Source organism: Cynocephalus volans, chromosome 11, assembly GCF_027409185.1.
Source record: "Cynocephalus volans isolate mCynVol1 chromosome 11, mCynVol1.pri, whole genome shotgun sequence".
Taxonomy (NCBI): Eukaryota; Metazoa; Chordata; class Mammalia; order Dermoptera; family Cynocephalidae; genus Cynocephalus; species Cynocephalus volans.
In genome coordinates, this window is record NC_084470.1 from 37,770,259 (window position 1) to 37,798,178 (window position 27,920).

A 27,920-nucleotide genomic window follows, 5' to 3' on the forward strand; every position below is an offset into this window, starting at 1 on the left:
GTCAGTTCTTAGAGTCTCTCCTGAAAGGCTAAGACAATCTGTAAGTCACAATGAACATTCTTTTGTAGAAATAAAAATATTTAATAGGTAGGCTGGATGACAATATCAAAAAACTATCACAAAATGTAGAATAAAGAAAGAAAGGGATTGTAAAATTGGAGGGAGTGGGGAAGATTTAGATTAATACAGTCCTAATTTGACTATTAGGAATTCCACAAAGAGAGAAGAAGGAAAATGGGTGGGAGGAAATTATAGTAAAAAAAAGAAAAAGAAAAGAAAAAAAATTTTTCTAAGAACTGAGGATATAAAGTTTCATATCAGAAGAGCACAGTGCTTAGGTACAGTGATTGAAAAATCAATACATATAAGGATTCATACCAAGGAATACTACTAGGATATTTCAAAATAACAGCTATAAGAAGACTCAGAAAGCATCCAGAAAAGGGGGGGGGGGAGCCATACTCAAAGTAATTGGAATTAGAAAGACATCAGACTTTTTAATAGCTACATTAGAAGAGAGAAAAACATAAAAGCAGTATTTTTATAATTCTGAGATAAAATTTTTTTCAACCTAGAATTCTACACCTGCCAAAACTTTTAATCAAGTGTGAGCATGTAATAAAGACATGTTCAAATATGTTAGATCTCAATATTTCTCTCCCCTGCACTCTTTCCTAATCTGGTTCTCAAGGTTATGTTTCTGCAAACAAGGCAGTTAACTGTGAAATAGAGAAGATCCATAAAACTAAGTATCTGACACAGGAAATTAAAAATGTAAAGCAATATCCACATGATAGGAAGGGTAAAGTCCTGCATGGCAGCTGTACCATGGCTCTAGAAATGAGTTTAGAATGGATCAAGGAAAAAAAATGTAATTATTCTATTATCTGGTCTATTTGACTTTTGGAAAATAATACTAATAATGAAGCATATGAAAGAAAATTAAGGATAGGTATATGGAAAACTAAGCAAATTTAAAAAGAGAAGTAACTGAACTCATAGAAACATAAGCACTTGTACAAGAAATGAAAAATAAACATAGTACACTACTTGGCTCTGCAGTAAATAATAGTTACACAGTACATAAAAACACTGTTAATTTAACAAAAACTTTATTAGGAATTAGAAATATTCCTAATATATTATTAGAAATATATATATATATATATTGTTGTTGTTTCATAGAATCATAATTATACGTATTTTGGGATTCAATGCTGACATATGTTGATCAAGTCAATATTACTAGTATGTATCTTGTTACAAATCTGTACTTATTCTTTATGCCCCTGGTCCAATCTCTCCCTATCCCCATCTTCCTTCCCCCTAGAAATATATATTTTTATCAGCACCACACTTTAACCAACTGAGCTAACTGGCCAGCCTGAAATACATATTTTTAAGTGCTGTGAGGAGGAGAATGGTGTAAGAGAGCTAGATCCTCATTTCCTATGAAAGATATCAATATACAAGGTATAAAATTGGAATATTAAGAAATAGCAATATAAGACATTTTGCAATCTGGAGGTCAGAATAAATCCCTAAGAGATTTAAGTGATTGCCTCTGAAAACTGGAATGAGGAAGGGAAAGATGTGGAAGTTCAGGGGTGTTGGGGAGGGAAATTTTTTAATGGTTATATTTCTTTTGTCACTATATTATTTTTAACTATGTATGTATATTACTTTGACAAAGAAATTAGAAGGAAACAAAAATATTTATCATAGCTTGATTCCATTTAAGCCATCGTTATTTATGGGTTACCTTTTTTCAAATCAGTGTGATCTTCAGAGGATGTGACGATGACAAATGGCCACACTCTGGCCACGCTCCTTGGGGGGCTTACTCAGGGAGGGAGAGGGATGGGGTGTGGGGGAGTGCTGAGCATGGGCTCTGGTGTAAGTTCCAGCCTCCACTTATGCTGGCTGCTCACTCTGGGCAACCTCTCTGTGCCTCTGGTTCCTCAGCTGTAACATGGGGATGGTAATGGAACACGCACGGTGTGCAGGTTTGTCGAGGGGCTTAAGTGAGTGAAGGGCTGTTTAGTGTGTGCCTCAGTGCCAAGCGCATACTAACTGCTCAATAAGCAGCAGTTATCACTGTTTTATTAGCAATACACATGTCATGAAATGGTAAGTGCAATGCTAGAAGGCCATCTGAAATGCTTCAGAAGCAGAGCCCACGGATTTTTAAAAAATAATTCCTTGATGAAAATAATTGTTAGCTATAGGGTGCTGATTATGAACTGAAAAGCTTTGCAGAAGCAGTCCACCGTTTGACAGATGCCTGAAGCCCAGAATGTTGGGGTGTATTTGCTCGGCTTCTGTCTCCTGCACAGTGCATGTCAGGCCAGGCTTAGCACATCACAGCCTTCTCTTGGCTCCGCTGGTTCCACCCATGCAGCCACTTCGTAAGGTTTCTACCTTTGGGTAATTGCTGACAGCATTCACCCCATCTTCTGGCTGTCAGCTGAAGGCCACCGTGGGTTTACTTCCCGAGAGGGGTCCTGCTGGAAAACAGATAACCCAGCTGAAGTAGATAACGTAGCCAAAGTGCCAGAACCCCATGTTTACTCTTTGCAAGGGCAAGTAGGGAAACTCTTGGCTGCTGCCTGTGATGGCCTCATCTGTTAGGCTCTCTGCTACACTCTGTTCTTGAACTGATATTTTGCCACCTATGTGACCAGGGAACAGACTACAGGAAAGCACAGTAGAAAAAAGAGGCAACCAAATGCAGAAATCTTGTTGGAATATGTGATAATATAGTTATACATACAGTTTCAAAATTTAATTAATCAACATCTCATTTACTGAGGTTTATTCAGCCTATAAAACAGAGGTTTTAAAAACATGCAAAACATGCTATGATCTTAAGAGGAAAAAAGGAAATAAAATTATGTATTCTGTATGATCTTATCTATGTAAGAAGAAAAAAATGACTGCTGAAGGAAATAAACAAAAATGTTAAAAGAGGCCATTCTGGGTTCAGAGATTTAGTAGTTTCTATTTTCTTCCTTATTCCTTTTCTTTCTTTTTAAAATATGAATGAGAAAAATATATATTTTTATCATGAGAAAAAAAATGATTTAAAAACAAGTGGTTAATAACCTCAAGATAAGTAACACAATTAAATTTAATTCCATGAATGCTTGAGTACTTATAATTTTCTAATACATTAGGTACTTTTAGAGTTCAGTGTGCTTTGGCAACAAAGTGTATTTTATTCATTTAATATTCAGAAAAAAATTCCATTTTTTCTCAGCAGATTTTAAACTTCATGTGGGCCAGAACCATGTTAGACTTCTCTGTAATACAAGTGCTTGACCCAATTCTTTTTTGATGTTAAGTGCTTATAAATACCTCAGTTTTGGAGAGGGGTAGAGAGATGTGCATTCCTCTCTGCCCACCAAATTGAGATACTTGGAACAAATTCTCAACAGTGACAGAAACCATTTGAACAATTATGGCCACCTCTGTCATTACCTAGAACTCCACTGAACTGTTCCTAAGTTTAGTGCCAATTACCTAAAGGTTAATGTTGCCAAGCAATATAGGGAGGATTAGGGTTTCTCTAAGAAATGGTCTGTAGCACATTTCGTTCAGGATGAGAGGATATGATTGACACTGTAAAATGCTCACTTGGGAGACCCAGAGTGTCCTGTTGTGTTCCTCTGAAAGTACTGTCCTACTCTGTGAGGCTTAAGGGAGAAAACCTGACAAGAAGGAAGTAAATGAAGCTGGGCAGAGTGTGTGCATGCATTCAATAACTATTTGCACATCACGATGGATGCAGCGATGAACAAACTCCTGCCCTCACGGAAATTACATTCTAGTACTCATACAGCTAAATTTACCATTAGATTACAATCCACTAGAAAGGGATGTCATTGAAAACTGAGAGCTTTGGGGACATGTACGAAATCAGAAATGCACCTTTTGACCATATATAGATATGTCAACCACTATCACCACCACCTTGCTCCTTGCCCATCCCCCCCCCCACACAAAAAAGTTAGAATATATTCACTATAGACTAGCATGGGAAATCATGTTATGTCTCAACAATAATAAAGACTTCTTTCTCAGGAACATGATTTTCCAATTCAGAATCCTAATCACCACCATTGTGGCTAATTTGGGAAGCATATAGTTCTTCAGAGAGAATCTGCATCTTTTATTTGGAAAGTTCCCTCAATCTGGCAGTCATGAGGGGCTTTAGCTAGAGCTTCACACTCATCTCCTACACCTGCATCCTTGTTCAGTCACCTCAGGACACTGGACTTCTTGACATGACTGGAACACAACAAGACCATTCCCACCTCACAGCTTAGGTTTTTATTGTTCTCTCTGCCTGGAATGTTCTTCCACCACATTTTTGCATTTTTCACATTTTTCTGTTCTTTGTTCAGAGATCACCTCCTAACAAAGGCCTTCCCTGACCAACCTCTCTAAGGTATCCCCACCCACCTCTAACCCCTTATCTGCTTTATTTTTCTTTAGAATATTTATTACTACCTGAAATTATAACATAAATATGAGGATATTTCAAAACATTCAAGGAAGCATTCATTTTATCTTTTAATTCTATTTTTCCACGAACTTTCGGAAGCACCCTTGTATTTATCTATCTATCTTTTTCCCCTGGAACGTGAGTCCCAGGAGTGTAGGTTTCTTATTAACCCACTTTCTTTCTACATCCCCAGAGCCTAGAAGAGCAGATGATAGACAGTGGACACTCAGTAAATATTCGTTGAATGAGTAAATGAATGAATTTAGTTGAACCGAATTTACCTAGAGAGCATAATTGAAAGCTCAAGAAAATTAGACCAAAAAATTGTGAGTTATCTCTACAAATATTTAACTTCATATCTTTCATTGAACCACAGGCTTCAGAATGAAGTCACCGTAATAGAGCACCTCAGCGCACACGTGCATGCACGCGCACACATACCAACACACACATGCAGAATTAATCAAAGTATTAAAACAAAAGGGTTTTCTGGGACCCATGATCTACATTTTGGTCACTTAGGTCATAAAAGCCATAATTTCCAAACCTGGACAATTTTTAGGTTTCAGCCTCTTTTGTAGCAGGGATCCCTTGGGACAGCTTGAGATAACATCTAGAGGCTGTGTTTACCAAGAGGATGCTCCGGTCTAAAAGTCCCCTGGCTATTATCACACCATTTGTTTTTCATGATTGGAATGTGTGGCACTGTTTGAAGGTGGGCTGGTGTCTAAATGAATGGGTGAAGAGAAACAGAGAGACATTCTTTTGCCACCTTTGTAGAAAGGCGGCTGGGGAGTGTATGTACTGAATTACCCACTGTCAATTATTGATGGCTTTGGCTGGAATCATTTACACCCTCTAGTTACTTTGACATGTGGCCAAAAGGCATCTGCCAGTGTGCTAGGAACCTCTCTTTTATCCATAGGAAAGTTCAAAAGAAAAGACTCAACAAACCAAACTCCCCCTTAGAAGATTTTATGGATTTCTAGAAAACAGGACAACCTGATGATTCGTAAGAATATAAGTCATTCATTCATTCATTTAATTTCATCCAGGGAAGTGAGGCTGACATTCAGCAGTTTGCACCAGAACAATGCTACTGGTTATTAAAATACTGAAATATTTGTGTGCCACTTGGTGAATGATGACCTGGGTTTTCCCACAAGAACCCCTCACCAGATTTTCCCCAAATCATGAAACCATGAAAAGGTTAATGCCTGGCCCAGCTGGGGGCCTTCAGGAACAGGTCTCTGGGAGAATAGCTGAGGTCCATTCATAGTAGTAGAGACCACTGCTTTCTCTGTGAAAAATATTTGAATATCTCCTCTCCAAGACTGTAATAGCATTAACACTCTGATTTAAAAATTCTGTTCTTCATAACAAATCCAAGGCTAGCTTAAAAGAGATGGAAGTCAAATACTTTGAAAATATTGAACTGTTTTGAAACACCCTAAAGGAGAAGGCTCAAGGATCTAATTCTCTTGCCTTGGCCTACCAAAACAAACCTCACTCCTTTCTCTTAATTTGAGAGCATTTCCAAAATAAGAACGTTCTGGTTTTAACACGTACGCCCACAAGTGCACAGGGCTCTCTCTCTCCACTCCTGTATTGTCACCGTGGCTGGATTATATGAGTCAACTATATTACATACCCAGGCTCCAGCACTGCACTTCCAGAGAAGATCTGATGATGAGGTCCGGCTAATCACATGTGCTGCAACACTTGGCAACCTGTTCGTTTTCTGGGGAAGAAGTTAGTCCTCAGCTGTTTCCAGGCAACTGCTTGAATCTCTCTTAACTCTGGCCAAAATTTCTGTGCTGTGATTTAGACAATTTTTCAGAAATAAATTGATCTGGGCCTTATTGTGGAGATAACCAGGAGCTTGAGGCAGGCAGGAGGTCCTGAGTCGGCTCAAAAGCCCCTACATGGACATACAAAAAAGACCTTCAGCTACTGGTAAGGAACAGGTGAAGCAAGAGAGAGCACTCAGGGCAAAGAAGGTATGAAAGTGCAGAGACCTGCTCACGTGTTTCTTCCTTTCAACAAGAGTGAGGGGTTTGGCAGTTTGGTGCTGATCTGCTCAGTCATTGTGCTGGGCTGACTCCAAAGGATTTAACCATGCCTCCATTCTGAGCCCTGTTTTCTTTAAAATTTCAAGTCACAAGTGAGGAATCACCACTCTCAGCTCCCTTTTGTAGACAAGGAAAATAGAAATGCAGGCTCTTATCAGTCCTTATGCCTCTGCTTAATTTTACCAGCAGCCCAGACATGTCAATCAATGTGTGATTCTGACCAAACAAAACATTACTTAGAAAGCAAGAGAGGACTTTTTATTCTTTTCCCCCTTTAAAGTGTCTGGCTCTACAAAGCAGGAAAGAAATGCTTTGCCTCACTTCAGCTTTCCTGTCTTTGGCGGTTCACTTGGCTGGACAGACTATAAACAAGAAAGATTTTAGGGGGAAGCTCTATCTGGGGGGAGAAGGAACAAGAAGGGGGAAGGTGAAAGCCTAGCAAGGAATTTTAGGATGGGGGCAGGAATCTCACTTCGGCTATAGGCAGAGCGGGAAGCAAATGAAAATCAAGTCTCAATTTATTCAACAAATTATTATGAAGAATCAAGGCTAGTGGAATTGCCACTTCAGGTGCAGGTTGTCTGAGTGAATACAGAATCATTGTCATTAATCATTTAGTATCAGAATGATCATCAATCAAATCTGCTGCTGGTATTCTCTCTATAACATCATAGGTGCTGACTTGTGAGCTATCTAGGCATCGCTCTTGCCTCTCACTCCGTTTTCATTCAAAGGGACATGCAGCCAGCAGAAAAGAACTGATTGAACACTCAGCTTTGCCTCTGCAACTCCTTCCACACTGTACCTGAGTGAAGCAAGAGAATAAGTTCTTGGAGATCACAGGTCTTCCCTCACTTGTAGCATCTAGGATGGTGCAAAAGAAAGAAAGTAGTACAGAGTATGTCCATAAGCCAAGAAACATAAGTGACATACACAGTTTCATCAAGGACATCTTCAATCTGTAAAAAAGTGAAATAACATTATCCATGTTTCCAGACTTCATGGACACCCTACAGTTTGTGAAATAGTGAGTAGGAAAAGGTCACAGGACTTCTGTTTATTCAGAGTGGGAATCAGAGGGAATTTGCCACCTATTTTTCAGCTATTCAGCAAAGACTTCCTTGAAGAAGTCACTTTTAAAGCTCTTTGAATAAAGTGAAAGAGCTTAAAAATTTACCAAGGGAAGAGGTTGGGGTGAAAGAGGAACATGAATTGATGACCTCTCTCTGATGGTGGCACTGAGTCTCCTATTCATCTTTCAAGTCTTTGTTTTAATCAGTGGTTCTCAACTGGAGACAATTTTGCTTCCTAGGGATATTTGCCAATGTTTAGAGCTATTTCGGGTTATCGCACCTGGGAGAGGAAAGTTACTGGCATCTAGTGGGCAGAGGTCAGGGATACTGTCACACATCCTGTAAGCAGGACAGTGCCCCACAAGAAGGAATTATCTGACCCAAAATGTCACGGGTGCTGAGGCTTAGAAACCCTGGTTTCAGTGAACCTTGGGGAAGCTTTTCCTGATAACTCAAGCTACATTAATTTCCTTTACTATCTCACTTAGTACTTGCCCTCCACAACATCTATCACAGTTATAATTTAATACATCGTATTTGACTCTTCCACAAAAACTAAATTCCAGAGACGAAAAAACTGTGTGCATCTCACTCACCTAGCACCTCTCACAATGCCTGGTACATACTAGACCCTCAATAAATATTTATTGAATGAATGAATCAAGAAATGACTAATATTAGAAAATAAGCAAAAGTGATATTCAAGTTACTAAGCGGAGCTGTAGTTTCAGCAATCAACTGAAGTTTGTCAGGTGGTTCTTGTATTTCTCCTCTATTTCAGTTCACGAAAGCGATGAATTCAGCCCTGGTATGAAGGGAAGGTAGAACGAATCCTCGAGCTCCTCTGTGTGTACACTTCTAATTTGTAGGCTTCCTACAGTATTCCAGCATTTTAGCTCTCTATCACTAAAGGAACTTGGATGCCAACCATGACAAAAAGTCTTTAGGAGTTGAACCAGGATTGATCTTGTGGCAAAGACTCTTCATCAGCTGCCACGACACCCATCCAGGCTCACTTTCCCATTCTTTATCACTGCCATACCTACCATGCAACACCATTTTGGTCAAAGGAATAAAAAAAGGAGATCTGTGGAGACAGGAGTTCTGAAAAAGCTTTTGTTTTCCTTACAGAAGGGGAGAAGCAAAAAAACACACCAGCTTTCTTCTTTCTCCTGGTTGGAACCAACATCGGCAAATTGCATCCACCTGGACTAATTCTTAACCGGGAAAAGTGACCCACCTCTGTTTAAGCCTCCATAGTTAGGTTTTCTCTTATCTGCAGTTGAATACAGTCCTACCTGATGATACATTTTTTTGCTCTGGCAGCTAATCTTTCTCCATGGTCTTTTTAATGTGGGGATAGAAACAGAGATGATAGCGCAGTTTAGCCTGGGCTTAGTCTCATCTGAAGTACAAAGTAAGTAGAAAAATCTAAGGTAGTAGAGGTTGTGACATTGCAAGGACCGTGGTGGAGCCCAGTGCCACTTTGTGGTGAGTAGAACAAAGATGCCAGAGCTCATTGTTTGGGGCAAGGGAGGTCAAGTGTTAATGATACGACATGGGCCTGGCTGACTTTCCATTTACATGTTGCAGGCACTTTTTTTGTCTTGGTGGTGAGGGGGTGGTTAGAAGATGAGAATTTCAGATGCAGTTTTAAAGGTTCTGCATGGAGGGAAAGGGACTACACTGCAAACTTTTGTAGATACAGGCTTCAGAGTGCCTCCACCTCCATTTTTGCCCACTAGGCTATGAGAGCGTTGGAGGTGAGGACCATGTCTTGTTGCTCTCAGTTTCTCTGATCCCAGCAGAGCACCATGTCTATAGGATATTCTCAGTCAATATTTTCCCAATTGAACACTTACTGTTTTTCCCCCTTGGTCTTTAAAGTGCAGAGCTGTGAAAAGTAGAGACATCTCCTCCTGGATAAGATTAATTTTATTTCTTTCCTTCATATCTTTTTTTTTTTTTTTAACCTGAAGCAGTAGTTCGTATATTTTGAAAGAAAGAGAACATGGAGCCCTGAGCTAGGGAAAAATCCTTAAGAAAAAAAACTTTATTCAAGAAAAGACTATTTTGAAAAGGAAATCTTCCCCAGTTATATTCCTCAGAACCCAGTCCCTTGAAATAAATAAATAAAACCTTTAGTATGGAAAAATCTGGTTTAAACAGTTACTGTCTTTGATATGCTAGTCTGTGCTCAGTCTTTCCATGAGGTAGAGAGTGTGTTACTCTCCAAATCCCTGTTTAACTATGTAATCCAAAAAGGGTTCCAGAACAACAGCAACAGAAAATCATGAAATAATGATTATCCAACCACTTGCTCACTTGTGGTAAAGTTTGGGAACTGCCATTGTGTATCATCAGGCTTCTGATGAGGACAGTAAAGGGGTGTGTGGCAGGAAGGGACTAAAAGGAAAGTAGATGGCACTTGAGAAAATGGGAAATCCAAGCAGACAGAAAGAGAAATTATGACAGGGAAGTTTGGGTTTGATGCCTGCCATGACAGTCTCTAAATGTGTGGCTTAGCATGGAGACCGAAGAAAGTATGTTGACAGAAGCTTTACCCTAAAAATCTGGAGCCTGGCAGTATATTCCAGAAATTTCCTCTAACTGACTTAGGTTGCTTCTCTAAACTGATTGCCTCAGGGATAATGAGTTGATTAAACCCTTTGTTTCTTCTTTCACACAATCATATATAAAATGAGTTAGAAGCTAATTGATGGAGAACTTTTGAATTGTTTCAAGAACAGAGTTAAATAACATGCATGAAAAGACTTGGTACTTTGTTAAAAACAGTTATGTTTATTCATTTTTCTCTGAAGCCCTGAGAATCTTGGGCAAGTTTTCATACTAACAAATCAAGACACCCTGGTGTGGCATGTGTAATGATCATGTGTCAACGTAGTCAGGATTGGACCTACCATTTGTGATTCAGAAGTGTTGAGTTGGATATCTATTGACAAATTTTAAAGTTCAAATAAACAAACACATTGTTTTTCCTTTTGACTGAACTTGAAAGCCCTAAGATGGGAATCCTAAAGCCATAAACATTTACACAGCTTGACAAGCTCCTCATTATGTAAATACTTTGTGAAAACAACTTTGGTCCATGAAGTATTAATGCTATTTGATAAAAATCAGTTTTTGTTTGGTGTGTCTTTTGAAGCTAGTGTAACTCCTGGTCATTCTATATGACTATAAAAGCTTTTTGGAATCAAATCCTAATCCCAACATGTTTTTCTTGTTCATTTAAACCTTTTATATACACATGGGAGCCGGAGAGAGTAGAAAGCTTTTAGGACTTAAGCTGAAATTGTCATTCTCAAGCACGCTCTCTGAAAAGTATTTGGCATGTTTGTATTTGTAAGTTAAAATATACATTTACGTTCTTAAGCATTTTCTTTCTTTTTCCCTTTATGTTTGTTTGTTTGGTTTACAAATAGAAACTATCTTGAAATGGGAGAGCTGACATGCTGAAGTTTGGATTGTTTGACTTACTGTCTTGTAGAAAATATCTGTGGGTATTGATTTTCTAGGTTAACCTGACTCAAGCTCCCAAAGAGAAAAAGTGTTCTCAACCCAAACTCAATAATATTAATACCACCACCACCCCACCCCCAGGAGTATACAAAGCCTAAATAGAAAGAACTCGTCAAAGCTGTTTGTCTAGTGTGATAGGAGAACTATTTTTGTTTCTGCCATGAAAAAGAAGGAACTAAGGCTGCTGAGGAGAAATTCAGAACACTTTATTTTTCCCCTATGACTATTTTGACCAATAATCATAATAATGGCAAATAGGGTTAAACTATAAGAAATTCATCAAAGGACTAATTTAAATGGACTCAAGAAAAGCTAAAAAGATTTTTCCATAGTGAAGCTGAAGACTAAAGTAAGCACTTGTTTCTCAGAAGGCAACTGTGTGAAAAAATTAACTGTATCAGGTAGCTTTGGCTGCATAAGAAATACCTTCAAAACTTATTGCTGAAAACAACCACCATTTAGTTAGCTCGTGATTCTGTAAGTTGGCCGCTTGGGGTTGGCTCCAATGACTGGTTTTTCTGATCTGGGTTGGGGTTGGTTGATCTCAGCTGGGTTTGATCATGCATCTGTGGTCAGCTGGTGAGTGAGTTGTGGACTGGCTGGTCTAGGATGGCCGAGGCAAGGACAGCTGAGGCCTCTCTCCATGTGGCCTCTCAGCCTGGTCCTTATTCAGATACAACTTTCCTACCTTTCCCATTTATTTTTAGTTTCTTCACATCTCTAAATTCCTTTTGTAATTTCCTTAATCTGGATCATATTAGAACATCCCCAGTAGTAATATCCTCTAGCTGGGTTGTCTGGATTTTCTTGAGACAGGGAGAAGAGAGAAAGCCAACGTTTCTTCTGCCTTACTTTTAATAACCTTTAGGGTTATTGTATTTATGTCTTTTATGATCATCAGTCCCAAATGCTTTCAGGAAGGAGCCACAGTCCAAACAAAACAAATTAATTAATTAGATGATCAGATGATTAAAAATTGATGGCTAAATGAATTAGCTTTTTTATCAAACTTATTGCTTTCTATTTCTACTCCCCGTTTCCTGTATGTCTCAGATGAGCTCATCAGTCCCTGGCAGTTTTGCCCTCAGAAACTTCATTCCATGGCTAATGTGGGACACCACTTATTAACTCTGCAGCCGATGCAGAACGTGCCCTAGTTGTCCCTCACCAATTAATCAGGAAGCTGGAAGTGACTGATTGCTGCCTCCATCAACACAGGATGTTTTGACACAGCTGTTTGGACAAGGCTGTTTGAGGCCTCCTACAAGGCTTGCTGGAATTTGAGAGGGACACACGGTCCAAGGGTCAAGGTTTGAAAGCAGCCACTCATCTCTCAAACAGTAAATGCTCAAATGAGTATTGAGGCATCTACCCTGTGCCAGCCTCCCTAAGTGAGGCTAGAGTGAGCAAAACTGATGCCAGTTCTGCCCTCATGGGGCTGTAGTCAAGCTGGTGAGAGAATTGTTTGTTTGGAATCTTCCAAAGAGGTCAGCGTACAAATTCTAATGAGTGTTGTGAAGAGAAAGCATTGAGAATATAAGTTTGATGAGAGGGAAGAAAGTTTAAAATTGTGGTTGTTGAGAAGGAAGGAGCTGGTTAACCAGGAAATCATACCAGATTACCAGGCAGTAAAACTGACACCAAGAAATTACCATGGATTTTCCCCCAGCAAGGGTCAGCTGCACAGATGCACAGCCTAAGAAATTGAACAATTAGATATTCCCAGGGCTGGATTCATAATACTTGGATCTGATGAAATTACGAGGGTTCAAGGGAGTTTAAAGCATGGGCAGGGGAGTTCTGAAATGAGGGGATGTAGAACGCAAGCTCCATAATGTAAGTGAAAAGTGGATGAGGCTTCCCATCCTTAATGGCAGACTTGATCGGCAATCTCGAGCCTGTGAAGAGGTAGAGTTGGAAATCCAGATCTATGGTATTTCCCATCTAAAGGTAGCGATTCCACTCACCTGAAAACGATACTTGATAACGTTCTAAGAAAATTATCAATCGCACGTTACAAATAAAATTGCCTTTAAACACACTTAGATTTTTAAATAAAGTTTTGTTTTCTTATTTCTTATTACTTTCTTATAAAGTTCACTTTGTTCAAACTTATTTTTCCAAACACAGAGACAAGCGAGTCCAAGTTAGCAGCCAAAATGCAGTGGAAAGATACGATAGTCATGGAAACATCAGGTTTAGACATTTTGTAAAGCCAGCAAAAGGCCTGAAAGCCCATGCTACTTAAATCCATGCCAGTTTTCAGGATTTGTATTTTACGAAGAAGGAAAATGTGACATGTGGAAGAGTTAATACAATGACAACTCCAATCATCCATACATGGTCATTCATTGCCTGCAAAACACATACATCCTACGCTGGTGATATTGCTGGAGTACTTACAGCACTGGTGATATCATAGAAGACTATTCTCAGGAAAGGTCTTCCTTATCTGGCCTTACTACTGCCGACTAGTCCAGATTCCTTGAGGGTACTACTGACACTGTCTTCCCAGAATCATAGCAAACTTTTTAATAAACACAAGTTGCTAATGCAGTTCCAAAATTGGGTGGCCAACCTGTATTTTCCATCATGCACTGCATAGGCTTCATTGGCTAAAAGGCCACATTTAGACAATCATCTGAAAGCAACAGTCTATGAGAGCCACCAGATGTTCCAGAGTTTAAATCTTGCCCTTACATTTTCTGATAAATTTAGGTAATCTCTCTCCTCAGTTTTCTCATCTGAGAAATGGGGTTAATCAAGTACTGATTTGATATAGATAAAAGTTAAATCACTTATTATATATAAAATATCTTAAATCCTAAATGTCTGTGAATGTCTCTATGTAGCAATTTCTGTTAATTTTATTTTCTGTCAATTTAAACCATCTTTGATATTTCACATTTACATACCACGTATAGATACCCATGTGTCGTCATTCCCACATTGTTTCTGATTGCTCTATTTCATATCTTCCATTTGCCTTGGAGAAAAAAAAAACAACTTGGCTGTACAATCTCCAGAATTTCCTGTGTACATATGGATATATGCTACCAAGAAATTCAATTTAAAAGAACACAGTGGAGTATATCAGTATATGCTATCAATAAAAGGCATTTGAGACCGAGTCCCCAAGATACAGACAGGATATAAACAGATGTATTCCTCTACTAATATATTTTTATATTACCAAACCATATAAAAATAGGTATATTAAATTATGAGATAATGTGAAATAAGCAATATCTTAAATATTTTAAATTTTATTATATTAAATAAAAACGTATTTTGTTATTCACTAGAATATTATTTTTAATAATAGGTTTAGTGGGAACGATGTGGTAAGGAGCAGATTATAAAAGTGTCAACTCTACCTATTATTTGCTTGGGCTTGGTGGCTTCTTTACAGGAATCCTTTAAGCTACTTGGCCAGTTGAGATAGGTTAGTGAAATTAAAACTAGGTAATATAATTTGTAAATCCATCAGTGGGTATGAGTAAAGAGTAGTACTTTATAATAAGCTGAAAGCGAATGAACAAGTAAGGATAATATCAAATCCTTTGGGCTGTGGAAATGGTATATCGCATATGACATAAGACTTACAGATCAAATAAGAACAGGAGAGTCAATATTAAATGTTAGTAAATGGTAAATGTTAGTAAATGTTAAATGTTAATAAAGCTTGATGTTTTTCCTTTTAAAATTAAAAATAAATATAAATAGAAGTTCTAATTTTTTCTTCCTGAATGTAGACACATTAGTGGTTCCCAAGCTTGAGCATGCATCAAAACCAACAGAAGGGTTTGTTAAAATACAGATTGTTGTGTCCTACTCCAAGAATTTCTGATTTAGTAGATCTGGTGTAGGACCCAAGAATTTGCATTTCTAACAAGTTTCCAGGTGATGCTCATGCTGCTGGTCTCAGAGCCCACACTTTGAGAAACACTGCAAGAGATCATGAAGACTCCTTGGGTTGCATCCTCTCCCAGAACTTTGGGACATATAACACAAACTTTGTTAAGATCAGTGCCATCAAAAAGTGATGGTCCCTTTATATTCCAGCTTATATAACCCATCCATGTCCTAAATTTCCCTACCACCCACTCCACATTATTCACTGCCCTCCCCCAACCAATGGAAGCGGAAAAGGCCCAGAGGACAGGGGAAGGATGGTGCATCCTCTTTGTGAATGCAGCTGACAGTTTGCATTACCTGGTGAATTCATGGCCTCAGCATGTTTCCCCAGAGTGAATTAATTGCTTTGCTTTTCCTTTTCCTTTGCATAAAGCCAGGCAGATTTGTCCCTTCTGTTTGAACAAGAACTTGTTGCCAGTACTTTCTGAGGATGGCCAGCAAGTGGCTGCTGTATAAGGTTGATAGTGTTGTCAGGAATTCCAGGGTGGGGTATTGTCACTTGAGTTGGAAAATTCTAACTGAGGTCAATTCTAGTTCAACTTCCTACCTACAGAATTATGGCAGGACATAAGTTTGGCCCATGTGAGATGAATAGGTCAGCAGAAACATATTCTCGTCTTCCTAACAGCAGACGTCTCTATTTTTAAGTCTTAAGTCAGAACATATTTTTCTTCTATTTGAGATCCAGCAACTCATATCATTAAATGAGGTATTTTAAAATCAAAGGCACAGACAACTAACCAAGAAAACAGTAAACAACAACAACAACAAAAATACAAGCCAGAGCTGTACATGAAAAAGTTGTATGTGCATTGTATCTAAAAGTGAAAGTCATTGTTTTGGTTAACTTTGTTTTGCTGAGTAACAATACTACCCCAAAAGCGAGTGGCTTCAAACAACCATCATTTTATTTCTTTGCTCATGACTCTGCAATTTACACAGTTCTTGATAGGACACTGCTCTGTGTGAGGTCAGCCAGGGTGGCTGAGCTGAGGCAGGACAGTCTATTTTCAAGTTGGCTTCATGCCTCCCGACAAGTTGGTGCTGGAGCTGTTGGCTGGGACCTTGGTCTTCCTCTTTGTGGTCTTGCCACATGGCTAGGTTGGGCTTCTCATAGCAGGTTGGTCTCAGAGTAGTAGGGCTTCCCCCAACATGCAAAAACACAAACTTCCAAGCCTTCATAAGGCTTAAGGAACTGGCAACACATTGCTACCATCACATTCTGTTCGTTAAAACAAGTCACAGGGCAAGCCCTAACGTGAAAGGAGAGTCTACACAAGGGCATGAGCATGGGAAAATATGGGCCTTTGAGGCCCACCAAAGCAATAGTCTACCAAAGTCATGATGACGTTGGGTTTTCTACTCCCTACTGTCTCAGAGCTCTTTGCATTCCATACCACAGTCAGGCCAGATCAGCATAAACAGAGGCAGGTTGTCAACCTCAGGATGGACAATAGTGCTTCCCAAAGAGGGATGAGTGGCTTTGAATTTAGCTGAGGGAGAATTGTCAGAGTGCAAGGACATGTACCTGCTGAACAGGCATTTCTGCTCAACTTCCTGCCCACACTAGTTACTTTCCCCCCTCATCCTGCCAACCTTTTCCTTCATAGCACTCACCACTGCCTAATGCTTTATTAAGTAGTTGTCCACTTGCTTATTTTTTATTCCCTCTCAGTCAAATGTAAAGCTCCCAGGGGAAGGCATTCTGTCTCTTTTGCTTTCTGCCAGATGCCCAGCACCCAGAACAGTGCCTGGCACATAAAAGGCGCTGTATAAATATTTATTGAATAAATAAATAGATAAATGTCATCATTGAGAATATGCCTCTGTGACGGACATGACAACTCCAAAATAAGCTGCTGTAACACAGGGGCCATAGCTGGGGTTTGTGCCTCCTCTACAGAGCCTGGGCTGCACGCCCCCTTGTTGCGCATGGTGTGTACCCTCTGCCAGTTCCCATGGTGTCATTGTTCAGAGGTGTCAGTGGACATCAATCATGGGTTTAGAGGGTTTTTCTGTGGAGCCTCCAGTTCCTTTATTTAGCCAATTTAGGCTTTATGCTCCCGTTTCCAAACACAGAGGTAGGAGAAACATGAACCTGGCTTTATCTAATGCCTTAGTTTTAAGGAACAAGCCTCTGGTGCAATGCTATATTATTTCCAATTAAAACTTGGATATCTTCATCCTTGCTAAAGCAGGTTAGCGAGCATTAGCTATTCATTCCTAAAAAGAGGCTTAACCAGATAGCTTTTCATTATGTTCTGCTGCCTTTCACTGCAATATGTAGAGAGGCTGGCTTTCTTTTTCTTTTTCTTTCTTTCTCTCTCTCTCTTTCTTTCTGCTGGTCTCTTTTTTCTTTCTTTGCTTTTTCCCTATAGCATCCCCTTGGAAACTTGATGTTATTGCTTAGACTCCGTGTTTGTGCTCAACCTCCTGTCCATTTGCTCTTCTGATTGTTTATTGATCACAGAAAAACAAATCAGATTTTCTTAATGAATTTACGTGCTTGTACCTGATTTGGTTACAGGTCACCTATATCTGTCATTTGTGGGGCCTCTCCTTTGAATGCCCCAGTCTATTTCTTATCATTTATAGTCTTTTTCTGAAACCTGTTCATCCTGGCTCAAAGTGGTCTTCCTTGCTGCTGTGGTTTTCAACCATTTCACTAGCCCTGAAGGCATTTGTGTGCTTTCAAACGAGGTTAAGAAATTGCTCTGAAAAAGCATTTTAAATGTTTTTGTGAGGTTGTGTCCTGGTTGTTTTCCTCCATGTCTTTTTGTTTTCCCTTGTCCCACCCCCCACTGTACCCCACTTCCTGCCTCTGCTTATATGACTGCACTACGGCCACTCTACCCACAGGAGCCTCAGCCCAGTCTGGTTGCAAAAGGAGGATATCTGGCTAAGAGTGTTCTCCAAAAGCACTACTGTGTGTTTTGTTTCTGATCTTCAAACATGCTGCATATCAGAGTTTTCCAAGGCATTTCAGACCCTAGGCCTAGAGTTGCTAGAATTCAATGTATATTTTAGGTCCAAATAAGAGACCGACAATGTCTCTTTGAGTTTGCACCCTGAATGCAAACACCACTCCAAGCCACCTACCCAGAACCAGCTGTGAGTTGGTGAATCTGGAGTTCTGCATTAACACGGTTCAGCTGAGCTCCTGAAAGTGAACCAAGGCAAGACCATGGCACAGCAGGACCTCACCAAGAGAGACTGTGAACCCCAGTATCCTTTGGAATCACTCCACCTTCCTTTCTCTCTCTCTGCCTCTGAATCTCCATCTTTTCTTATGGGAACTTGTTCCCCGGTTCTCCTAAACTAGAAGAAGAAAACAATCTCAGGTCCTCTTGGGTTTGGCAGAAGCCTCGAAGCCTCTGATAATGAAAGTCTGCCAGAAGCTCATTTAAAACCACTTGTTATTTATCTTCTTGCCTCCCTTTGCCCAGCAAGTTTGTCATAGCATTGCTTGTCTGACTTTTGTAGATTTAACCTGCCCCAATTTGGAAGGAACTTAACGTTTTCCTTGTCATTTTCTATCTCCCGTTCTATCTATTTCCAATTCAATAACTAATTAGCTTATTGCTCATTATTCTCAAAACTGACCCATGTAATGTCAGCAGGGCAAAAATATCTGGCATCTCTGAACAGGGCTCGATCCAACTTTACAAACTCTTCTCTTCCATGATTTACTGCAGCCATTTCAGGAATATACAAAAATCACTCGTTAGTTTCCACTTTCCTGCTGGGCTGTGTCTATCCTGGGAAGAAAATTGGACTGGGAGCTAGAAAGACTTGAATTCTAGATGTGGAGCCACAGCATAGGAACTGTTCCTCCTGGACATTCACTTAACTTCTCTAAGACTTGGTTATTCTCATCTGTGTGATAGAAATGACCGTGACTATCCTACCTATTATGGAGACATTAAACAACCAAGTAAAAAGCAAAAGCTTTTATCTACTCAACAAATGCTAATTGTGCACCTATTATATGCTGAGTAGAATGTGAGACATTTAGAGTACAAAAGATGTTATCATCTTCCTCATCATCATTAACACACAACTACCTTCACTTTAAAGTTCAGGCCCGTGGTAGCATGGCACCAGTAGTTTGGTTTTCGGTTATTTCATTCACCAATTTCATTGATGGGTGATGATGAAGTTGACATCGGCAGGCAGGAAACCTGACTCTGAATTCCAACATATTTTATTGGCAATCCTAGACAGGATCTGTTGAATTAATTGCACATCACTATACCCTAGAGACTACCACATAGTAGGCTCTCGATGGAAACTTGCTTAAACTGATTCATGAATAAATCATGATTGGGTGAATCGGTAATGAAATTTTACACTGGACCATTTAAATTTGTATCCTGTGCTTGATAGTATAAATGGGAATTCCTGTGAAAGTCTTATTTTTTCCAGTTTTATCTGATTCCAGTTAGTTTCCACTGGAAACTGATTCTCTTAATTTGTTAAACCTAACTGTATGATTGATATCCTTTGGGGGTAAACTTTTGCTGAGATTTTTCATGTTAACCCAAGTAGATTCAGTCTTGTTTGTGAAATTAAAAAAGGTAATTGAAACCAGAATTTAGATAATTCCTTGACTCTGTGATAACACTTAACATTGAAAGTGGCCATGAAAGCTTCTGCCTAAATTTCCTTCTTTGGCCAGGTAATCGTGGGGGGCCAGAAAGCTTCTAGAGGTGGGCTGAGTGGTCTTTGACCCAGTTGCCTAGCCCTCAAGTGGTTCTATACTATCATCTTAAACCATCTGTGGAATCCAATTAGGACTTGAAAATATGAAATTCTTCATAAAGAAAGAGGGAGTTCAGAGGTTTGTGAACCCCATAAAATAAAATGCAGTATATGATGACTATATGCCCATGCATTTTTCTGGGGAGTACATTCATAGCTTTCACCAGATTCTCAAAGGGGTATATGACCCTCTCCCACTCCCCTCCTTTCCTGTCCCTCTCCCCCGCAAAAAAAATGGTTAAGGATGTTTAATTGAAAGATTCTAGTCCACTTGAAGAAAGTGATTTCTAAAGACTGGCACATTTTCCTCTTCCTAGAATTGCCATGTTTAGCAGTAATAAAAATGTAACCCTCCAAACTGCCTGGCGGTACACTTCAAATTACACGAGTCTATCATGTGACTCATGGAGCTTTCTCATGCTTTTGCATTCAATAATCAGGAAAATCCCATGTAACTTTTTCATGCTTCTGAAGACAGTAATCAGGAAAATCCTTGAGGAGACTGTGGTTTTAAAGGATGCTAAATCAGGTTATGATCGTGTGTACCCTGATGGTATGTTTTTCCTCTCTGGAATTTCCTCTTGGGGGTGGTCTGTTCGTCTTGTTTCCAAATCTTATATCAACATCCTCTTGGACCCAGAAGTGTAAGCTACTCATTTATTTTATTTTATGTTATTTTGGACAAAGGAGAAAAGGAACTATCATAAGCCATTGAAAACCTTCCTATGATATAAGCAAACCAAAGTGTTATTCTTCTTCATATGTTCTCAGGAAGCTAAATTTGCTGGTCTCCCCTCAATGCCTGCCTTTCAGGCATTCAGTGTAAACCAAATTATGCACCACAGCTACCTATTCCGAGTTCAGTGCCCCAATTATTTTGTTTTGCTTTTGTTGGGTTTCTTTTATTGGTGACGGAGTTGGACATGCTTAGGGAACATGAAGGTGATCATACTTAGAAAACAACCTGTGCTTTGCAGCTATGCAACTATTGAAGGACCCTCCCCAGGATTATTGAGTTTCATGAAGTGGGAAAAGTAAGAGATTTGAACCTCATACATTCATTTGCAGTGTCTCTTCCATTTCCTTCCAGCATAGCACAGCCCAGCAATCATTAGCATACACTCTGGATTCAGACAGTCTGAGTTTGAATCCCAGCTCTGCCACTTGACAAGTTATGCAACTCTGGGCAAGTTACAGGACTTCTCTGTGTCTATCTAGAGAATAGAGATACTATTACGGCTTACCTCATAGGGCTTACAGGAAAACTAAGTAAATTGATATTTGAGAAGCTCTTAGAATACTGCCTGGCATGTACAAAGTGCTACATATGTATTTTTTTTTTATTGAAACATAATTGATTATACATATTTGTGGGGTACAATCAATACCTGTGTACAATGTGTGATGATCAAATCAAGATAATTAGCACGTTCAACATTACAAAACATAATCATTCTTTGTGTGCATTAATCAATTTCTTGCTAACTCCTCTCCCCCTCCCCCACTTCTGCTAACCACAGTTCTGTTCTCTTCTTCTGAAAGTTCAATGTATTATTATGATTGTTTGTTGTTTCTTTCTTCCTTTCTTTCTTTAATTATTTATTTATTTATTAGCTCCTACTTATGAGTGAGGACATGTGGTATTTCTCTTTCTGTGTCTGGCTTATTTCACTTAACATAATTCTCTCCAAGCTTGTCCGTGTTGCTGCAAATGGAAGAATTTCATTCTTTTTTATGGCTGAGTAGTATTCCATTGTGTACATATACCACATTTTCCTTATCCAGTCACCTGTTAATGGACATTTAGTTTGGTTGCATATCTTGGCTGTTGTAAATAGAGCTGCGATGAACATAGGAGTGAGGTATCCCCTCAGCAGTATAATTTCCATTCCTTTGGGTGTATACCCAGTAGTGGGATTGCTAGATCATATGATAGTTCTATCAGTAGTTTTTTGAGAAACCTCCACACTATTTTCCATAATAGCTGTACTATTTTACAGTCCCACCAACAGTGTAGAAGAGGTCCCCTTTCTCTGCATGCTTGCCAGCATTTGTCACTGTCTGTTTGATGATAGCCAGTCTAACTGGGGTAAGGTGATATCTCAATGTGGTATTGATTTGAATTTCCCTGATGATTAGTGATATTGAGCATTTTTTCATGTACCTATTGACCATTTGTAGTGGATTGAATTATGTCCCTCCAAAACTCACTAAAGCTTGAATTGTGTCCCCTAAGTTTTATGTATTAGAAACTTAGCCCCCACTGTGACTGTTAAGAGGGTGGGAAATCCTATTTTGGTAATTGAAAGGTGGAGCCTTGAAGAGGTGACTGGATTGTAGGATCGTGCAGTAGTGAATGGATTAAAAATGGTGGTCAGGCACGTGGTTCTGAGGGCTTTAACAGAAGAGGAGAGTCTGTCTGTCTGTCTCTCTCTCTGCTGTCTCTGCTTCCACCATCTTGCAGTGTGAGACCTCTGGGTCACTATTGCCACCACCAGATGGACTTTGGATTTCCCAGCCTCAGAAACTATAAGCAACAAATTTCATTTTCTTTATAAATCACCCAGTTCCAAGTATTTTGTTATAAGCAATGGAAATGGACTAATAACCATTTGTGTGTCTTTTTAGAAATGTCGATTCAGCTACTTTGCCCATTTTTAAATCTAATTATTCGTTTTTTTACTGTGAAGTTGTTTGAGTTCCTTGTATATTCTGGATATTAGTCCCTTGTTGGACATATAGTTCACAAATATTTTCTCCCATTCTGTAGGTTGTCTTTTCACTCTGTTGATTGTTTTGTTTGCTGTGCAAAAGCTTTTTAGTTTGATATAATTCCATTTGTTTATTTTTCCTTTTATTGCCTGTGCTTTGGGGGCCTTATTCATAAAGTCTTTGCCCAGTCTGACATCCTGAAGTGTTTCTCCTATGTTTCCTTCTAGGAGTTTTAGGGTCTTATACTTAAGTTTCTGGTCTTATACTTAAGCCTTTAATCCATTTTGAGTTGATTTTGATATATGGTGAGAGGTATGAGTCTAGTTTCATTCCTGTACATAGGGATATCTGGTTTTCCTAGTACCATTTATTGAAGAGGTTGTCCTTTCCAATGTATTTTCTTGGTGCCTTTGTCGAAGATCAGTTAGCTGTAGGGGTGTGGATTGATTTTTGGGTTCTCTATTCTGATCCATTGGTTCGAGTGTCTGTTTTTATGCCAGTACCATGCTGCTTTGGTTCCTATAGCTTTATAGTATAATTTGAAGTCAGGTAGTGTAACACCTCCAGCTTTATTTTTTTTGCTAAGGATTGCTTTGGCTGTTTGCAGTCTTTTATTGTTCCATATGAATGTTAAGATTGTTTTTTCTGTTTCTGTCAAGAATGTCATTGGTATTTTGAAAGGAATTGCATTGAGTCTATAGATCACTTTGGGAAGTAAGGACATTTCCACAATGTTAATTCTTCCAATCCATGAACATGGAATGTCTTTCCTTCTTTTGGTGTGCTCTTTAATTTCTTTCAACAGTTGTTAGTGGGGGTCATTGTAGTGATCTTTCATCTTCTTGGTTAGATTTATTCCTAACTATTTTGATAATTAATTAATTTATTTTTTGATAGTGATTGTAAATGGGCTTGCTTTCTTGATTTCTTTTTCTGCTAGTTCATCATTGGTATAGATTGATTTTGTATCCTGTAATTTTACTGAATTCATTTATCAGCTCTTAGAGTTTTTTGACAGAGTTTTTATGTTTTTCTATATATAGGATCATGCCATCTGGAAATAGGGACAATTTGACTTTGTCTACTGCCTGGCATGTACAAAGTGCTATGTATGTATTTTGAAAATAAATCTGATTGATTGCAGAGGGTAATATTGGCAGGTTGCATGGGTACATCCAGCCAGGGTCGAGCAGGAGAAGCCTGATTACTACCATTGGGCCAATTGTTGTTATTGGATTTGGGTTTTTTGTTTTTGTTTTTGTTTTTGTGTTTGTTTTTGATGTTTGGTTTTTAAAAAATCTTTTCCATCCATTTCTTCTGAGGGCAAGGTTTTCCTTGGCTGGCCTCCCATGCTCCAAGGGCTTTTAGATCTGAGATAATCTGATGGAATTCCTGTATTTTAACCCCTTTGTCACACAATGAGGCACTTCAGTCAAAGCCACTTAGCTTCTTGACAAAAGTTTCCATGGCTGGAGGGGGTTTTGTTTGTTTTTTTGCCCCTTCCCCACCTGTGTTTGACTTCCACTCCTAACCACTGAGCCTGATCTGACCTTTTTCTAAAAAATTATCATTACTCTGCAGTTGATGTCCCCAAATCAGTTTTGAGAAGAGCTATTTGCAAGTCATCATGATGTTTGTGATTAAATATAACCCTGTTATCAGACTTGAAGAAAAAAGAAAGCAAGACATTGTGAGCACAACACTTTTCAAAACCTCAACACTTTTCAAACCTGTCTTAATATAAGAATCACAAGATCCAGTTTAGTCATGCAAATTGTATTGTAAGTCCCACAAAATACACTTGGTCCAGAAGACAGAGAATAATTTTATTTGCCTGGTGATTAGGTCTCTTATTTTTTTATGGGATGTATCTATAATACACTTGGGTGTTATTAAATAGAAGAAATTTTAAACAGGAACTCAGAAAAAGACTTTTTTTAACCATTACATACAAAGTGCTCAATATTCTTAGAAATCTCCTTTTATTTTTAAAAAAAAGTCTATATGCAAATTAAGAGAAAGGAGTTGTAGTAAAGGTTACTGACTACAAGATTTGTTTCTTACTGATATCTATTCTGATCACATTTACTGTTAAGCAGAATAAATGTGGTATCTCTAGCAATTTTAGTGGTTAGACAGAGTCATTCTGAATTTTTCAAAAAGAAGTATTTAAGGAATTTTTTAATCTTCTAGCCCAGTTTCTTTGGATGAGAGACCTGCAGAGCTAGAGTGCATAGCTAAGTGAAAGCAGAGCACAACAGCTAATTTTCAAGGAATCTATAGGAGAGGAAGAAAACAAATGTTTAAATGTTGCCTTTGACATTCACAATAAATATTCTTAGTGTTTTAACAACAGTCTATTTCCATTTTAAAGAGAAAATTTGTTTTATAATTTACATTAAAGAGAAAATAAAAACAGAGCTTGGATTTTATGGCAAATGCTGATAAGTAAGAAAAAAAATACAGAAATTAAAATTATTACTTTCAATCCATCTACAGGTCTTAGCAATTGAAATATGAATGTCTAATGTAGAGGAGCTTAACAGAATGTTTTGATTCAACCTAACCAATATTTTTTGTAGGCAAAACAAAGGATACAAAATTGGATAGGATACAACTTTATCATCCAGGAAACTACAGCACAAATAAAAATGTAAAAACTTCCACCGGGGGAGGTACAAGAGCAGTGCTCTGGGCATCAGAGAAGGGAAGTAGGCTGTTGGGCCAGTTAGACAACTCTCTGTAATGTCTGTAATCAATGCTCCCAAATGCTTATCTCCAATTGAAACTTACCCAGGAACTCCTGATGCATACATCTCGCGGCTGACTAGACATCTCCACTTAGGTATCTAACTTAGCATGTCCAAAGCCAAATTCCCAGTCTTGGCCCCCAAACCCTTTTCACCTACAGCCTTCCCCATTTTGGTTGATGGCAACTCCATTTTTCTTGTTGCTCAGACCAAAAACCTTGGCATCGTCCTTGTCTCCTTCCTTTCTTTCCCATACCACATCTGATCTATGAGGGAATCCTATCGACTCCACCTTCTGTATGCATCCCGGATCTGACAGCGTCTCCACTCCTATCAGTCTGGTCCAGCCTGGTCCAGGCCACCTTTGTTTCTTGCCTGTATTGTTGAGGTAGCCGAGAAGCTGGTTTCGCTGCCTCCACTCTTTCCATACTTTATACCTCTTTCTTAACACAACGCAGACCATATCACATCACGTGTTTTTAAGAAGCCTCTTGTGGCTCCCCATTTCTCTCAAAATCCTGCATGATCTGCAACGCCCCTCAGCCTCATCTCCTACTACGCTGTCCTTTCCTGACTTAGCTCCAGCCATATTAGCCTCCTTGCTATTCCTCTTATATGCCAGCAGACTTGTGTCTCAGGGCCCTTGCACTGGCTTTTCCAACCATCTAGAATGTTCTTCTCTCAGATATCCATAAATGGATCACTCCTTAACTTCCTTCAGCTTGTTGCTCAGATGTCTTCTTGATAAGTTCTATCCTGACCATTCTATTTAAAATTGCAATGTGTCCCCTACTGTTTCCGATTCTCCTTATAAGTTTTTTTGTTTGTTTGTTTGTTTTAACATAGTACTTATTACCTTTTAGCGTACTACATAATTTATGTATTCATTTTGTTTTGTTTTGTTTATTATGAGATTTGTTGTCTTCATTCCTCTGCTAGAATATGAGTTCCAAGAGGGCAGAATCCTTGTTTGTTTTGCTTACTGCTATATCCCAAGTGCCTGGAACAGTGTCTGGCACATGGTAAGCACTCAATGAATACAAGGGGTCTTCAAAAAATTCATGGAAAGATTTGTATTATCTTTTAATTCTATTTTTCCACAAACTTTTTGAAATACCCTCATATTTGTAAATAAATGAATAAGTGGACTTATGGGGGAACTAGGGTCACCCCATGAAAAGGAGATAATGAATAGTTTTCTGAAAACCTTGGTTCACAGCCACCTGCGTAAGTCTGGTGAATCCTGTGTACCTCCTTCCCAGAATAACGCACATATAGAAATTTACCCAAAATGTCGCCTTCACTTCCAGGAGGCTCACAGACACCCTAAGTCTCTTTCATGAACCCAACACTGAGGACCTATGTCCTAGGCAGAAAGAACAACATAGATAAAGACTCAGAAGTAGGAACATGCAGCATGTGTCAGAGGTTCAGCAGGAACCACTTGGTTTGCATGAGCTGCATTGTGCAGGGCCTTGAATGCCAGGGTAACAGTTGTTTCTGTTTGACGTGGAAGGTGATAGGGCGCTATGAGAAGCTATGTCTGGTAATTTTGCCCTGCTCACCTCTAAATGTGAAACATCACAATTTACTTCTGTCTTCATTTGCTTTCCAAACAAGTGAAGCTAATAAAATTTCTGAAAGATTTGTCCAAGCTCCCTCTTACTACAGAAGCTATCGATAAGTACTTCATCATTATGACAATTAAAATGCATCCATGCTCCTATTAAAACTGCTTTTATTTATTAATTTACTTCCATCACAGTTCGAAGAACCTGTCTCAGTTATATCCTTCTTCTATATCTGATTATTATTGCTATCACTTGAATCAATGAGATCTAAGTTTTTAACTGGGTGTTCATCTCATGCTTTGTTTTGATGGTCATTCGGGGGATATCTGGAAGAAGTTTCCCATCACTCAAAAGCCCTAAAGACTCTTCTGAATAGGGTAATTATAAAATGAGATCATCTGGACTTCCAGCTCCTTGCCCATAATGTCCTATGTAACATAAAAATAGTAAATAAGCCATTCATGTTTTCTACCCCCTGCAAATTGAAAATACGTTCTATGTTCCACTTACAATCGTTGTATAACAAAACAACCCAAAACTTAGGGGTGTATAACAACTGCGTTATGCTGCTCACAGATTCTATGAGTTATGAATTTGGACAGGGCACAAGAGGAATGGCTTATCTCTGATCCACAATGTGGAGGGTCTCAGCTAAAAATGCCTGAAGTCCAAGAGTGAGTTGAAGGCTGGAGGTTGAAACCACCTGGAGGCTTATTCACTTACATGTCTGATACCAGGGCCAGGATGACTCAAGGGCTGGGACTGTGGGCTACAATGCTTGGCCTTCCATGGGGTTTGAGCTTCCTCACAGCCTGGAGGCCTCGGGGTAATCAAACTTGTTATATGGAAGCTCCCATGCAACGGTTTCAGTGAACAAGATGGAAGCAGCATAGCTTTTTATGTCCTAACCTCAGAAACCACATGGCAACATTTTTGCCATACTGAAGCAGCTACAGCTGTGCTTCCATTCAAGGAGAGGGAACAGGTCCTCCCACCCCTTTATAGGAACAGTGCTC